Source organism: Schistocerca cancellata, chromosome 6 (assembly GCF_023864275.1).
Source record: "Schistocerca cancellata isolate TAMUIC-IGC-003103 chromosome 6, iqSchCanc2.1, whole genome shotgun sequence".
Lineage (NCBI taxonomy): Eukaryota > Metazoa > Arthropoda > Insecta > Orthoptera > Acrididae > Schistocerca > Schistocerca cancellata.
In genome coordinates this window covers 282436981-282450895 of record NC_064631.1, presented here as the reverse complement: position 1 = coordinate 282450895, position 13915 = coordinate 282436981, and positions in this window count along the sequence as shown.

The window sequence follows — 13915 nt, the reverse complement described above, 5'->3', positions numbered from 1 at the left end:
ATGATTTCTGTTCCTGTCCAGCTTCCTTACAACGACAGCTGTTAGATCACTTTGTAGCTCATATTATGCACCTACTACGTGCACAGTGTTGAGTATGTCCATCGTGTGACAGGTATAACGTCAACTCAGATCTTCGGTCATGGCTAACACTCAGCAATAGAGCAATGAGATTGTTATTTCTTATGTATCGGTATCACCGTTACAAACAGACCATTGATGAACTGAACTCGCGACTTGTGCGAGACGACGGCCGCGGTGGCCGTGCAGTTCTAGGCGCTGCAGTCCGGAACCGCGGGACTGCTACGGTCGCAGGTTCGAATTCTGCCTCGGGCATGGATGTGTGTGATGTCCTTAGGTTTAAGTAGTTCTAAGTTCTAGGGGACTGATGACCTAAGATGGTAAGTCCCATAGTGCTCAGAGCCATGTGAACCATTTATTTGTGCGAGATATTTACTTCACCAAATGTCGTAATTAAATCGTTTGTAATCGATGGTTCATCAGTTGCTATTTAAATATTAATGATAAGTTCAAATTAGTTCCAGCGACACCAAATTCCCTATAGACTGGTTGTAATCTCAAATCTACAATCAGTCGTAACAGTGTTATTAATTCCTAAAGTCAAGGAGTTTCTATATAAGCGCCGAGCGCTTCAGTCAAATAATATCGCTGCACGTTATCTCTATAAACAATATTGTAAAACTTGATTGATAAATGCGTGAATTCACACGATATGCTGGTTTATTACACAATATTAGTCAGTTCCTAACAGAGCCGTGAGGAAGAAGCTTTTCCAGATGTTGGGGGGAATTATAAATTATAAGCTTCGTAACTATCGCCAAGTTACTTTAACTTGAAATATAACGTTATTTAGAATTCAGATAGAGGACTTGCATATATTAGACAGAAGTGACTTTTAATTAGATAACCTGAAGTTAACACTATTTAGCAAGTGAAAACAGATAGACAATTTCATTCGTAATAACTAATGCGTTTCCACGCTTGTCCCTGCTTTTCACGACGCCCGTTCGGAAAGCCTTTCTACAGGAACATAACCGGAGACCACAGATAAACGTCCAGAGAAAAAACAACTCAAAACAATGGTGACTCACTGTAGGCACCTGCGCTGAAACTCACATGAAAGAAATAGCTGTTTATCTCAGTATTACTTAGCAGAAGTTAAACTCTGCCCTGCGAAAGAATCTACACCTGTGATAGCCATATATAATTGCGAACATGTTGTCGATCAGGATTTTGTGCACGAACTGACCTTTCGTTGCCGGCCGGAGTGGCCGAGCGATTCTAGGCGCTACAGTCTGGAACCGCGCGACCGCTACGGACTCAGGTTCGAATCCTGCCTCGGGCATGGATGTTCGTGATGTCCTTAGGTTAGTTAGGTTTAAGTAGTTCTAAGTTCTAGGGGACTGATGACCTCAGCAGTTAAGTCCCACAGTGCTCAGAGCTATTTGAACCATTTTGACCTTTCGTTTGTCTCTCATAAATAAATGTTTGATGGGATTCATGTCAGGTGATCTGTGAGGCCAAATCATTCGCTCGAATTGTCCAGAATGTTCTTCAAACCAGTCGCAAAGAGTTGTGGCCGGGCGGCATGACGCATTTTCGTCTATAAAAATTCCATCGTTGGCTTAGAACAAAGTCCACAAATTGCTGCAAATGGTTTTCAAGTAGCCGAAAATAACAATTTCCAGTGAATGACTGGTATAGTTGGACCAGAAACCCAGTCCATCCCCAGCGCAGCTCACACCATTATGGAGCACCGCCAGATTGCAATGTGCCTTGTTGACAACCAGGGTCCATGGGTTTGTGGTGTCTACACCACACTCTAACGCTACTATCAGGTCTCACCAAGTGAAATCGAGACTTACCTGATCATACCACTGTTTTACAGTCATCTAGGATTCAACCGATATGGTCATGTGCCCAGAAGAGGCGTTGGAGGTGATTTCGTGCTGCTAGCAAATGCACTTGCGTGGGTCGTCTGCTGCCATAGACTGTTAATGCCAGATTTCGCCGATCTTTCCTAACGAATACGTTCGTCGTGTTCAAGCAGTGTTGCTTGTCTGTTAGCACTGAGCGAGCCGCATTGGCCGAGCCGTTCTAGGGGCTTCAGTCTGGAACCGTGTGACCTCTACGGTCGCAGTTTCGAATCCTGCCTTGGGCATGGATGTGCGCGATGTCTTTAGGTTAGTTAGATGTTAAGTCCCATACTGCTTAGAGCCATTTGAACGATTTTGTTAGCACTGACAACTCCACTAAAACACCGCTGCTTTCGGTCGTTAAGTGAAGGCTGCTGGCTACTGCATTGTCCGTGGTGAAAAGTAAATCCTGAAATTTGGTATTCTCGGCACACTCTTGGCACTGTGGATCTCTAAATACGGAATTCCCTCCTGATTTTTGAAATAGATTGACCCATGCCTCTGGCTCCAACTACCATTCCGTTTTCGAAGTAAATTGAGTCCCATCGTGCGGCATTTTCACATGGATCACTTGAGTACAAATGACAGCTCCGCCAATGCGCTTGCCTTTCATGCCTTGTGTACACGATACTACCGCCATCTGTATGTGTATATCGCTATCCCATGACCTTTGTGACTTCAGTTTACTGTATACGCAAACTAAACAAAATGTTGTTGTTGCTATCCTCTCTGGTGTTGGAAGCAATGCTGTGTGTCGCGCCGTCCTAGCGCAGCACTGCGTGCAGACATTATTCAGGTGGGAACGAGCACGCCCTGCCGGACACACTTTGCAAGGCAAGCACGTGGGTTGCCGGCTGGCAGGCGCAGCGCCTGACGGATGCCTCTGCGACGCCAGATAGCGCCTGATTAATGCCCACCTTGTTTATCCTCGCTTCTTTCCCTGGCAGACCGCCCCGCCCAGCACATCCGGTTCGGTGCGGCGCCTGCGTTCTTGTCGCCCGCTGTCCTTTGTTTCGTTACGGGAGCTTACCGAGCGAAAGGCCGCTTCAGCTGACGTAGCCAGTTGCGAACCCTCCTAAATCCTCTCGCAACTTTGTCCTAGTACTGCGTCCGGTATTGTCTTCTTGTTTACCCACTGCAGGCGAGACAGAATAGTCGCGACTGGAAAAGACCATAAGTCACTCCTGTTTAAAAAAAGTGGCCAAATTCGAGTAGGGCTAGAGCACTGAGAGTTGGGAATCTAAAATCTCCACGAGTTGTCTGTTATCGCAGGCAAGATATTGGTCCCAGGAATTTCAAGACTATATCAAAATCTCTACAGTGTTTCCTCAGGCTACCCCAGACATACAAAAAGAAGCGAGGGGGGGTGGGAGGAGGACTTCAGTTTGTACATGTAGAGAGAGTAAATTTAATGAAACATTTTTCATTTACTTATATAACCATGACTGCAACTTACATTTTATGTTTGCATGTAGTAATGTTCGTCTATTATGATTTTGAAAGATTATGAATGCAATGTATTTTGAAACGGCAAAAAGTCATTTTATATGATATAATTTAACAAATTTCAGATTGTTTTCTTTATTTGTAATGTGAAATCTTGCTTCTTGCCGAAGTTCACGATCCTAGGTCAACAGGAAGTACCCTATAGATTTGGACGAGTGAGTCTGTGAGTACAAAATTTTATGACATAAATGACCGAATCTTTTGATTGCATTGACTTAGAAGCTTAAATTTTTAACAGCCCCAAGCAACCTTAGACTCTAGAACGTGACATAAATCTGAACTTGATACGCCAGCCTGTTCCAGAGAAAAAGGGATCTTGAAAGACGAACAGAAACACTGAGGGGTAAAAAATAACAAAAATGTTTTTGTGTGATATAATTGCAGATTAATAATTTTGGGCTTTTCCCTGTACTTTTACTGTGAAATATTGCTTCTTGCCAAAATTCAAAATTTTAGGTGAATGGGAAGTTCACAATAGAATTGGGATAGTTTTCGAGTATCAAACTACATGACATAAATGACGGAATATTTTGATTGTATTGACTTAGAAGCTTAAAATTTTTACATCGACAAGAGACTATAAACGTTAATATGTGACACGAATTTGAACGTGATATGTGTATCAGTTCCTGAGAGAAAGAGTCTTTGAACAGTCGGACAGACTGACAGAGACAGAAAGACGGACTACAGAGCGATCCTATGCAGAGTGATGCACCGAACCCTAAAAAGGGGATAAAATAGTAGCTACACAGACGTTCGCCTTTTGCCCGTTTATAGAGCAAACACTGCGTGCATTCGTAACCCCTATGTAATGCGGAGATGACCCAATATATCACGAGATGCGGACACACTAGTGTCTAAGGAGGTTGGGCAATATTACTGTCCACTTACACTTTTCATCGGATAGTGTGTTTTAAGCTCGAACACTAGGGCGTTCCTAAATGAAAAGAAACGTTCAGAAAAGCACAAACTCTAGAGAAACGAATCATAGGAAATAGGGCTTGTTTTATTCAGGCACGAAGATTTTGAGGTGTTCGACACTGTATCAGCGATAATTAAGAACCAATATATGATCGGTCGGGATCCCTTCAGAGGCAAGTGATTCACTCGATGAATTTTTGGTTAATAACACGCATCACATTACAGTCGTGGTCGAATGTCCAACAGAGACAAAAGTAAGAGTACTAATGGCCTAAATATGTATAAAAATGTATCAGATTGGATGAACAGCATTGTCAGATCGTTCGCTGAGATAATGGAAAGTATCATTCGTGAACGATGGTGGAGAATTTCAGAGTAACTTGGACATAATTTGCACTTGATATAATGAATGCTAATTCTCTTTAAATGTAGATAGGTACAAATAGGAAGAACCACATAATATCTGATTACTATTAGTGACATAAGTTTTTTGTATGTGAGAGCCGCAGCGTATTCAATGCATAGTTTACCTAATGGGTGGGTCTTTCAGCATCTATTACATTTGATGACGCTAGGATGTGCGCCTTATAAAATGATGGGAGATCGTATTAATTTAGTGGCTTAATGTAATGTAGCCAACTTTAACCGGAATATGCGATTCTTTATCGCGTAACCGGTTATGCCTTGATTCCATAAGAAAAGAGGATTAGTATAGGAAAAGTTGTAAAAATGGGCACAGGTGCAATTATGAGCACCCACCACTAGGAAGGTATGGGAAGTGCTGCAGTCTGGCTACCAGGACTGAAAATGGTGCCTGTTATTGGTAGACGAAAGCAGTGAATAGTTGGAAGCGTTGTTTCAAGCGGTGTAGTTGCAGCGTCCGTTATTGTATGAATTGGTGTTTGTTCAGGACTGCAAACGCTTGGCAGGTATGTGAAAACGTTTTCTTTTATATCCTTCTGATTAGTTGAAAACAATTTTTCAGTGATATTCAGAATAACGGAATCCTAAGCTACTTTTAGAAGTACGTTTTCCTTTACACTCGCTTTTAGGTTAGACATATTGGTGGCCATGTTCTTAAGAATGGTTGGTGTAAATATGGGGCCATTGGGTTGGTGTTAAAATGGCCCCTATTTAAGGAAGACCGATAATCACACCATCTTTCCTCTTAAACATTTAAATAATTTTATGGGGATATGAGTAGTCGAAGTCACACAGCAACAAACAAACAAACAAACAAACAGAATTTACAAATTCCGATAATAGACCCTAGCGCTCTTGCTCGTCCTTGCAGAATGCTAAAACGAAGAAGGGCTATGAATGTAAGAACCAGAGGCATCGTTGGGATGAATCTCAAATGGTACGTGCCATAGCAAGACTTCTGTGAAAGGTGCTGCAAGAACGTTCGCAGTGCCTCGTACCACTTTACAGAGATTTCTTAACTTGATAAAATCCCTGAGCAAGCATATCAAGAGAAACCTAGGAAGGAAACCGATTTTGAATGCAGACTTCGAAAAACAACTACACTACTGGCCATTAAAATTGCTACACCACGAAGATGACGTGCTACAGACGCGAAATTTAACCTACAGGAAGAAGATGCTGTGATATGCAAATTATTAGCTTTTCAGAGGATTCACACAAGGTTGGCGCCGGTGGCGACACCTACAACGTGCTGACATGAGGAAAGTTTCCAACCGATTTCTCATACACAAACAGTAGTTGACCAGCGTTGCCTGGTAAAACATTGTTGTGATGCCTCGCGTAAGGAGGAGAAATGCGTACCATCATGTTTCCGACTTTGATAAAGGTCGAATTGTAGACTATCGCGATTGCGGTTTATCGTATCACGACATTGCTGCTCGCGTTGATCGACATCCAATGACTGTTAGCATAATATGGTATCGGTGGGTTCAGGAGGGTAATACGGAACGCCGTGCTGGATCCCAACGGCCTCGTATCACTTGTGGTGTCACGGCCAGACACCACACTTGCTAGGTGGTAGCCTTTAAATCGGCCGCGGTCCGTTAGTATACGTCGGACCCGCGTGTCGCCATTGTCAGTGATTGCAGACCGAGCGCCGCCACACGGCAGGTCTAGAGAGACGTCCTAGCACTCGCCCCAGTTATACAGCCGTCGTGCTAGCGAAGCTACACTGACAAATACGCTCTCATTTGCCGAGACGATAGTTAGCATAGCCTTCAGCTACGTCTTTTGCTACGACCTAGCAAGGCGCCATGACCAGTTTATATTGAGATTATATAATTTATCAACAAGAGCGATGTTCTCCAATTATGGATTAAAGTTAAGTATTACATCAACTCTGTACTTTATTTATTAGACTCAACTCCTTTAATCTGTTCCAGACCTCACGCCAGCCTGCGTGAGCTTAACGCGTGCTATTCGGCTACAAGTCATAGTGGATTGGCTGTCGGGTCAGTCCACTACAGTTGGCGACGAGTGTAAAAACGGTCTTCTTCTTTATACTTGCTTAAATTACTTGTGTCATGGCTTCGCCACAATCTCCAGATGTACTGTCCGAATTTTATCGCTTGCAGAATCAGCCTTATTGGATGCCCTTGGACAGCTCGTCCAGAGTCAACATGCACTGCAAACCGATGCGGCACTGCAGCTCCACAGCTACCGCAGCCACAACACGCAGTTGCACCGCCTTTTCGTCCTTTTGATGCGGCACTGGAAAACTGGACGGAGTGGTCACGCCAATTTGGATTCATCTCGCCGCCTACAGAATTCAAGGTATTGAGCGGCAGCCTTTTTTGCTTTCTTGTGTAGGGGTGCAGACGTACCGTGTGATAGTGAAATTATTTCCCTGACGCGACGTAGCAACTCTGTCCTACGAAGAAATTTTGTCTGCATTAGATGCATATTTCAAAGAATCAGTCAATGTAGTTGCAAAAAGGTATACATTCTTGCATACAAAACGTACGGCTGGTCAGACTAATCGGGAGTGGGTTGCAACTTTGCAAGGCCTTACTAGGGATTGTGCTTTTGAGTGTCAATGTGGACTCCCATATTCAGATACTATGGTGTGTGATGCAATTGCACAGAACGTTTCTGATGGTCGTATACGGGAACAGATTTTGAAACTAGTCAATCCCTCTCTTCAACAAGTGATAGACATATTGGATCGGCAGGACACACTTGACTTTGCTTAGGAATCATTTGAAACTTCGCCACCTGTGTGTCACGTTAACCAGCCCGCCGGGCGAGCTGCACGGAACTGTAAACAGTCCTCGCGCCTGGCCGCACCAATGCCGCCTAGCTCTTGTCCACGTGTCCCGCGCCGGCATGCAAATGCATTGAAATCATGCCTGCGGTGTGCTACATAACATTCGCGTGAGAATTGCCTGTCACGCCAAGCTATTTGCTTTTTCTGTAATAAAAAAGGACATGTTCAAAGTGTTTGCCAGAAAAAGCTCCGATTGGACACTCACAACCATTCCAGGCTCTTTGTTTCGCGCCGGAATCGAACCAAGAATACTCGGGCTCGTGAACCTTCGCCCATGGCCATTCATGTAGTTAATTCCACTCCGCCCAGTGCCACTCTCTCTAACAGTGACTGTGTTCGTCCTACAAAAAGTGTGCGTCGACATCGACGGAAATCCCGCCAAGTCGCAAGTGATTCTGTACCGGTGTCAGTTCACGTTACACCAGACAGTCGCTCTTGTCGTCAGTAGGACAATAAACTTTTTGTAGATTTGGACTTTGACGGACAAGTGATACCGTTCCAGCTCGATACCGGAGCTGTAGTTTCACTAATCAATAACGACACGTACAAACAACTGGGCAAACCTCCGTTGCCTGCCGCCAATGTTAAGCTAACTAGTTATTCAGGACAGCATATCCTTGTGTTAGGACAGTGCAGCCTTCTTGCAACATACAAGGGACAAACAAAACTTGTGTCATTAAACGTCCTTCGTTCTTCTTCTTCAGTGAACTTGTTTGGTTCAGATTTATTTCAGTTGTTTAACTTGTCTATAGTAAATCAGGTCCTATCAGTGAACCAGACTGTGCCTTCAGCCAGTGTTCCTCGTCTATGTGAAGAATTTGCAGACATTTTTGCACCGCGCCTTGATTGCGCTAAGAACTATAAAGCACATTTGGAACTGAGAGTCAACGCGCAACCGAAATTTTTCAGAGCGCGCAATGTTCCCCACGCATTGCGTGATGAGGTCGCAAGAACGTTACACGATTTGGAATCACAAGGTGTAATTGAACGTCTGCAGGCTTCTCTCTGGGCCTCACCCTTAGTAATTTTGCCAAAACCTTCCGGAAAATTGAGACTTTGTGTGGACTTCAAGGCAACAGTGAATCCACAACTAGTGATTGCAACTTTTCCTTTACCCCGCCCGGAAGATCTTTTTGACAAACTGTGCCCGGATAAATATTTTTCGAAGTTGGACCTAGCAGATGCGTACTTGCAAATACCGGTGGGCGAAGAATCCCGGCGCGTTTTGGTGGTTAACACGCATCTTGGTTTGTACCGATTCAAAAGACTGCCATTCGGGTGTGCATCCGCCCCTCCATTGTTTCAGCAATATCTACAAACTGTTTGTGCGTCGGTCCCTACTGCAGCAAACTATCTGGACGATATTGTGATCTCCGGAAAGACAGAAGAAGAACATTTAGCCAACCTCCGAACATTATTTCAGGTCTTGCGACAAAATGATCTTCGCTTGCGGAAGGTCAAATGTGTATTTTTTGCTCGTGAATTGCCATATCTGGGACATGTACTCAATGCCCAAGGCATACATCCCAGTCCAGAGCACCTCCGTGCCATACAAGACTTGCCTTCGCCGCAGAATTTGAAGCAGCTGCAGAGTGTGCTGGGAAAAATTAATTATTATACCAAATATGTGCCGCACGCCTCTTCCATTTCAGCTCCGCTTCATCGCTTACGCCGTAAAGGTGTTCCGTTCGTCTGGACGACGGAATGCGAACGCGCCTTTCACCAGTTGAAATCGGCGTTGCTTTCTAGTACTTGCCTTACGCCATTCGATCCCCAGAAACCGCTTTTGTTGATGGTAGATGCATCGGATTTCGGGATCGGTGCTGTGCTTGCGCTCAAAGATGGCTCGCATGATCGCCCTATTGCCTTTGCGTCCAAATTGCTCTCGTTTGCGCAACGAAATTGTTCACAGATCGAGAAAGAAGCTTTGGCTCTCGTATCTGGTGTTACAAAGTTTCATGATTTCTTGTATGGTCGTCACTTTACCATCATCACAGACCACAAACCTTTGACATCGCTTTTTCATCCGAACAAGCCTGTACCTCCACGTACAGCGCAGAAATTCATTCGCTGGTCTATTTTCCTCTCGCAGTACCGATACGATGTCTTGTATCGGTCCACTGCTAAGCACGGAAACGCCGATCCGTTGTCCCGTTTGCCTGTTGCTGAGGATAGAGCATTTGATTCCTCCGAACTTGCTTGCATGTTCATTGATTCGGAAACCGATGATGTTGTCGAATCGTTTCCGATTGATTTTCGTCGTGTAGCTACAGCCACAACTGCTGACCCTGTCCTTGCTACCGTTTTGCGTTTTGTTGCTACGCAATGGCCCTTGTCAAAGTCACGGATAGGCGATCCGTTGGTTCGCCGATTTTTTGCTCACAAGGAGAGACTTTTTGTACGACGTGGTGTTTTGCTGTTGCGTTCTGATAATGATCAGTCCAGGGTCGTGGTCCTACGTTCGTTACAGTCCTCTGTCTTAAAGCTTCTCCACCGGGGACATTGGGGTATAGTGAGAACGAAACAAATTGCTCGTCAGCACTGTACTTGGTTCGGAATCGATGCTGCGATTACGAATATGTGCTCTTCTTGCATGGCGTGTGCCGAACAACAATCCGCACCACCGCGGAAATTCTTTGCATGGCCGAAAGCCACTACCCCTTGGCAACGCTTACACATCGATTTTGCTGGTCCCTTCTGGAATGCTCGATGGTTCGTTCTGGTCGATTCATCCAGTAATTTTCCTTTTGTTGTCAAGATGTCTCCCACGACGTCTTCTGCCACCATTCAAGCGTTATCTGCTATCTTTTGCATTGAAGGTCTTCCGCAGACTATTGTTTCCGACAATGGCCCACAATTCATGTCCGCAGAATTTCAGTCATTCTGCAAGGCCAATGGTATTCAACATCTGACGTCCGCGCCGTTTTCGCCACAGTCAAACGGTGCCGCTGAACGTTTGGTCAGGACTTTCAAGTCACAGATGTTGAAGTTGAAAGAGTCGCATTCTCGGGAGGACGCGTTATTGCTCTTTTTGTCCTCATATCGCTCTCAGTCCCGCGGTGGTCGCTCGCCGGCTGAGTTGCTTCACGGTCGCCCTCATCGAACCTTGATGTCTTTGCTGCATCCGCCGCATTAGGTTCCTGTGCAGCGGCAGACACCTGCTTTTGCCCCAGGCGACGTTGTCTATTATCGCCACTATCGCGGTTCACGGCGTTGGCTCGCAGGGCGCATTCTTCGCTGCCTCGGCCGCGCGATGTATCTGGTTTTGGGGGCCTCTGGTGAGGTGCGCCGGCATCTCAATCAGCTGCGCCTCTGTCGTCGCACGGGTTCTGCCGCTCCCCGTCTGCTTTCAGCGACGGTGCCGTCCGGTCAGCGCCCTGGGGACCCATCTACTGACTCGCCTCATCCCCAGGTGTTACCGACGCTGCCTTCCATATTGCCCCATGGCGACGCGCCGCCACCGCCGCCGCCGCCTGTTCTCTCTCCGGCGCCGCCCGCAGTGGACGCGTCGCTGCAACCGCCGGGCGCCTCCCTGGGTCACGCGCCGCCGATCGCTTCCCGTGACCAGTTGTCCTCCGCCATGGAACTCTTGCCCGCTCCGGACCATCTGTCGTCTTCGCCCGTCGGGTGCTCCGACTCGATGGAGGTCGACTCTTCGGCCCCTCCTGACTATCTACGGGCGTATACACCGCATGTTGGCGTGCACCCTGGACTAGGTTTTCAGGTGTTTCCTAGCTCCCCTCGGACCGAATGGCCGGGGGCGGGTGGCACAGCCTCGCCTGTTGTTAGGCTCTGCACCTCGTTGCATACGTCAACATGGGGTCCTCCCCACGGCGGGCGGAAGCCTTATAACACAACCGTTCGCCGATTTGCGGGGGAGGAATGTGGTGTCACCGCCAGACATCACACTTGCTAGGTGGTAGCCTTTAAATCGGCCGCGGTCCGTTAGTATACGTCGGACCCGCGTGTCGCCACTGTCAGTGATTGCAGACCGAGCGCCGCCACACGGCAGGTCTAGAGAGACGTCCTAGCACTCGCCCCAGTTGTACAGCCGACTTGCTAGCGAAGCTACACTGACAAATACGCTCTCATTTGCCGAGATGATAGTTAGCATAGCCTTCAGCTACGTCATTTGCTACGACCTAGCAAGGCGCCATGACCAGTTTATATTGAGATTATATAATGTATCAACAAGAGCGATGTTCTCCAATTATGGATTAAAGTTAAGTATTACATCAACTCTGTACTTTATTTATTAGACTCAACTCCTTTAATCTGTTCCAGACCTCACGCCAGCCTGCATGAGCTGAACGCGTGCTATTCGGCTACAAGTCATAGTGGATTGGTTGTCGGGTCAGTCCACTACATCACTAGCAGTCGAGATGACAGGCATCTTATCCCCATGGCTGTAACGGATCGTACAACCACGCCTCGATCCCTGAGTCAACAGATGGGGACGTTTATAAGACGACAACCAACTGCACGAACAGTTCGACGACGTTTGCAGTAGCATGGACTATCAGCTCGGAGACCATGGCTGCAGTTACCCTTGACGCTGCATCACAGACAGGAGCACCTGCGATAGTGTATTCAACGACGAACCTGGGTGCACGAATAGTAAAACGTCATCTTTTCGGATGAATGCAGATTCTGTTTACAGCATCATGATGGTCGTATCTGTGTTTGGCGACATTGCGGTGAATGCACATTGGAAGCGTGTATTCGTCATTGCCATACTGGCGTATCACCCGGCGTGATGGTATGGGGTGCCGTTGGTTACAAGTCTCCGTCACCTCTTTTTCGCATTGACGGCAGTTTGAACAGTGGACGTTACATTTCAGATGTGTTACGACCTGTGGCTCTACCCTTCATTCGATCCCAGCGAAACCCTACATTTCAGCAGGATAATGCACGACCGCATGTTGCAGGTCCTGCACGGGCTTTTCTGGATACAGAAATTGTTCGACTGCTGCCCTGGCCAACACATTCTCCAGATCTCTCACCAATTGAAAACGTCTGATCAATGGTGGCCGACCAACTGGCTCGTCACAATATGCCAGTCACTACTCTTGATGAACTGTGGTATCGTGTTGAAGCTGTATGGGCAGCTGCACCTGTACACGCCATCCAAGCTCTGTTTGACTCAATGCCCAGGCGTATCAAGGCCGTTATTACGGCCAGAGGTGGTTGTTCTGGGTACTGATTTCTCAGGATCTATGCCTCCAAATTGCACGAAAATGTAATCACGTGTCAGTTCTAGTATAATATATTTGTCCAATGAATACCCGTTTATCATCTGCATTTCTTCTTGGTATGGCAATTTTAATGGCCAGTAGTGTAGTTTCTTCTCTTCTTGAGATGGAGCAAAAGTTGTTTGCGTGCACTTTGGCGGATCTGAGAAGAATGGCATTTTTATTTTCTCAAAGAAATAGGCTGACAATCCCTTTCAAAAGAGTTGAAGCAGGACGAGCTAGGGCTGACCTTTTTCTTGAGAGACACAGGGATCAGCTGTCAGTTCGCAAACCTTGTGGAACTTCATATGCCAGAGAATATAAAAAGGGAATATAAAAGAGAATATAAAGAGAATGTGATGGTTTTCTTTGATTTATTGGCAGACGCTTTCAACAAACACTCATCCAGCAGGCCGAGTGTATAGCGTGGACGAGATAGGCCTGTCCAATGTCCAAAGCAAAATTCCAAAAATGATAGGGATGAAAGGGAAGAAACAAACTGCAGCAGTAGCGTCTGCAGAAAGAGGGACTACAATCACGTTTATCGCCTGCACGAGCGCTTCGAGACATTATGTCCCGCCAATGATTATTTTCCCTAGAACCAACACGTCCCAAGCTCTAACTAGAGTCTGCCCCCATGGTGAAATTGGTAGAGCCCATCCTTCAGGATAGGTTCAACACAATTTATTCACCGAATGGTTCGTTCGCTGCACTTGATATCTACAATCTGACGCCTATAGATCACTGTCATCGATCGTCCTTCATACAGTCCCAACTTGGCGCCATTAGATGTTCATCTGTTTTCGAATCTTAAAGAATATCTTCGAGGACTTCACTTTGATAGTGATGAAGCGGTGCAAGCAGAGGTGAAGTTGTGGCTCCGTCAACAAAGTGAATCATTCTACAGTGACGGTATCAAGAATTTTGTCTCCCGCTGGGGTAAATGTGTTCGTAGATGAGATATGAATATGTAAACGTGAAGAATAAAGACGTAGAATATTACTAAACTTTATTTTATTTAAAAAGCTTTAAGAGATTTCGGAAACATTATTTTTCAGAGCGTTCTCGTATAA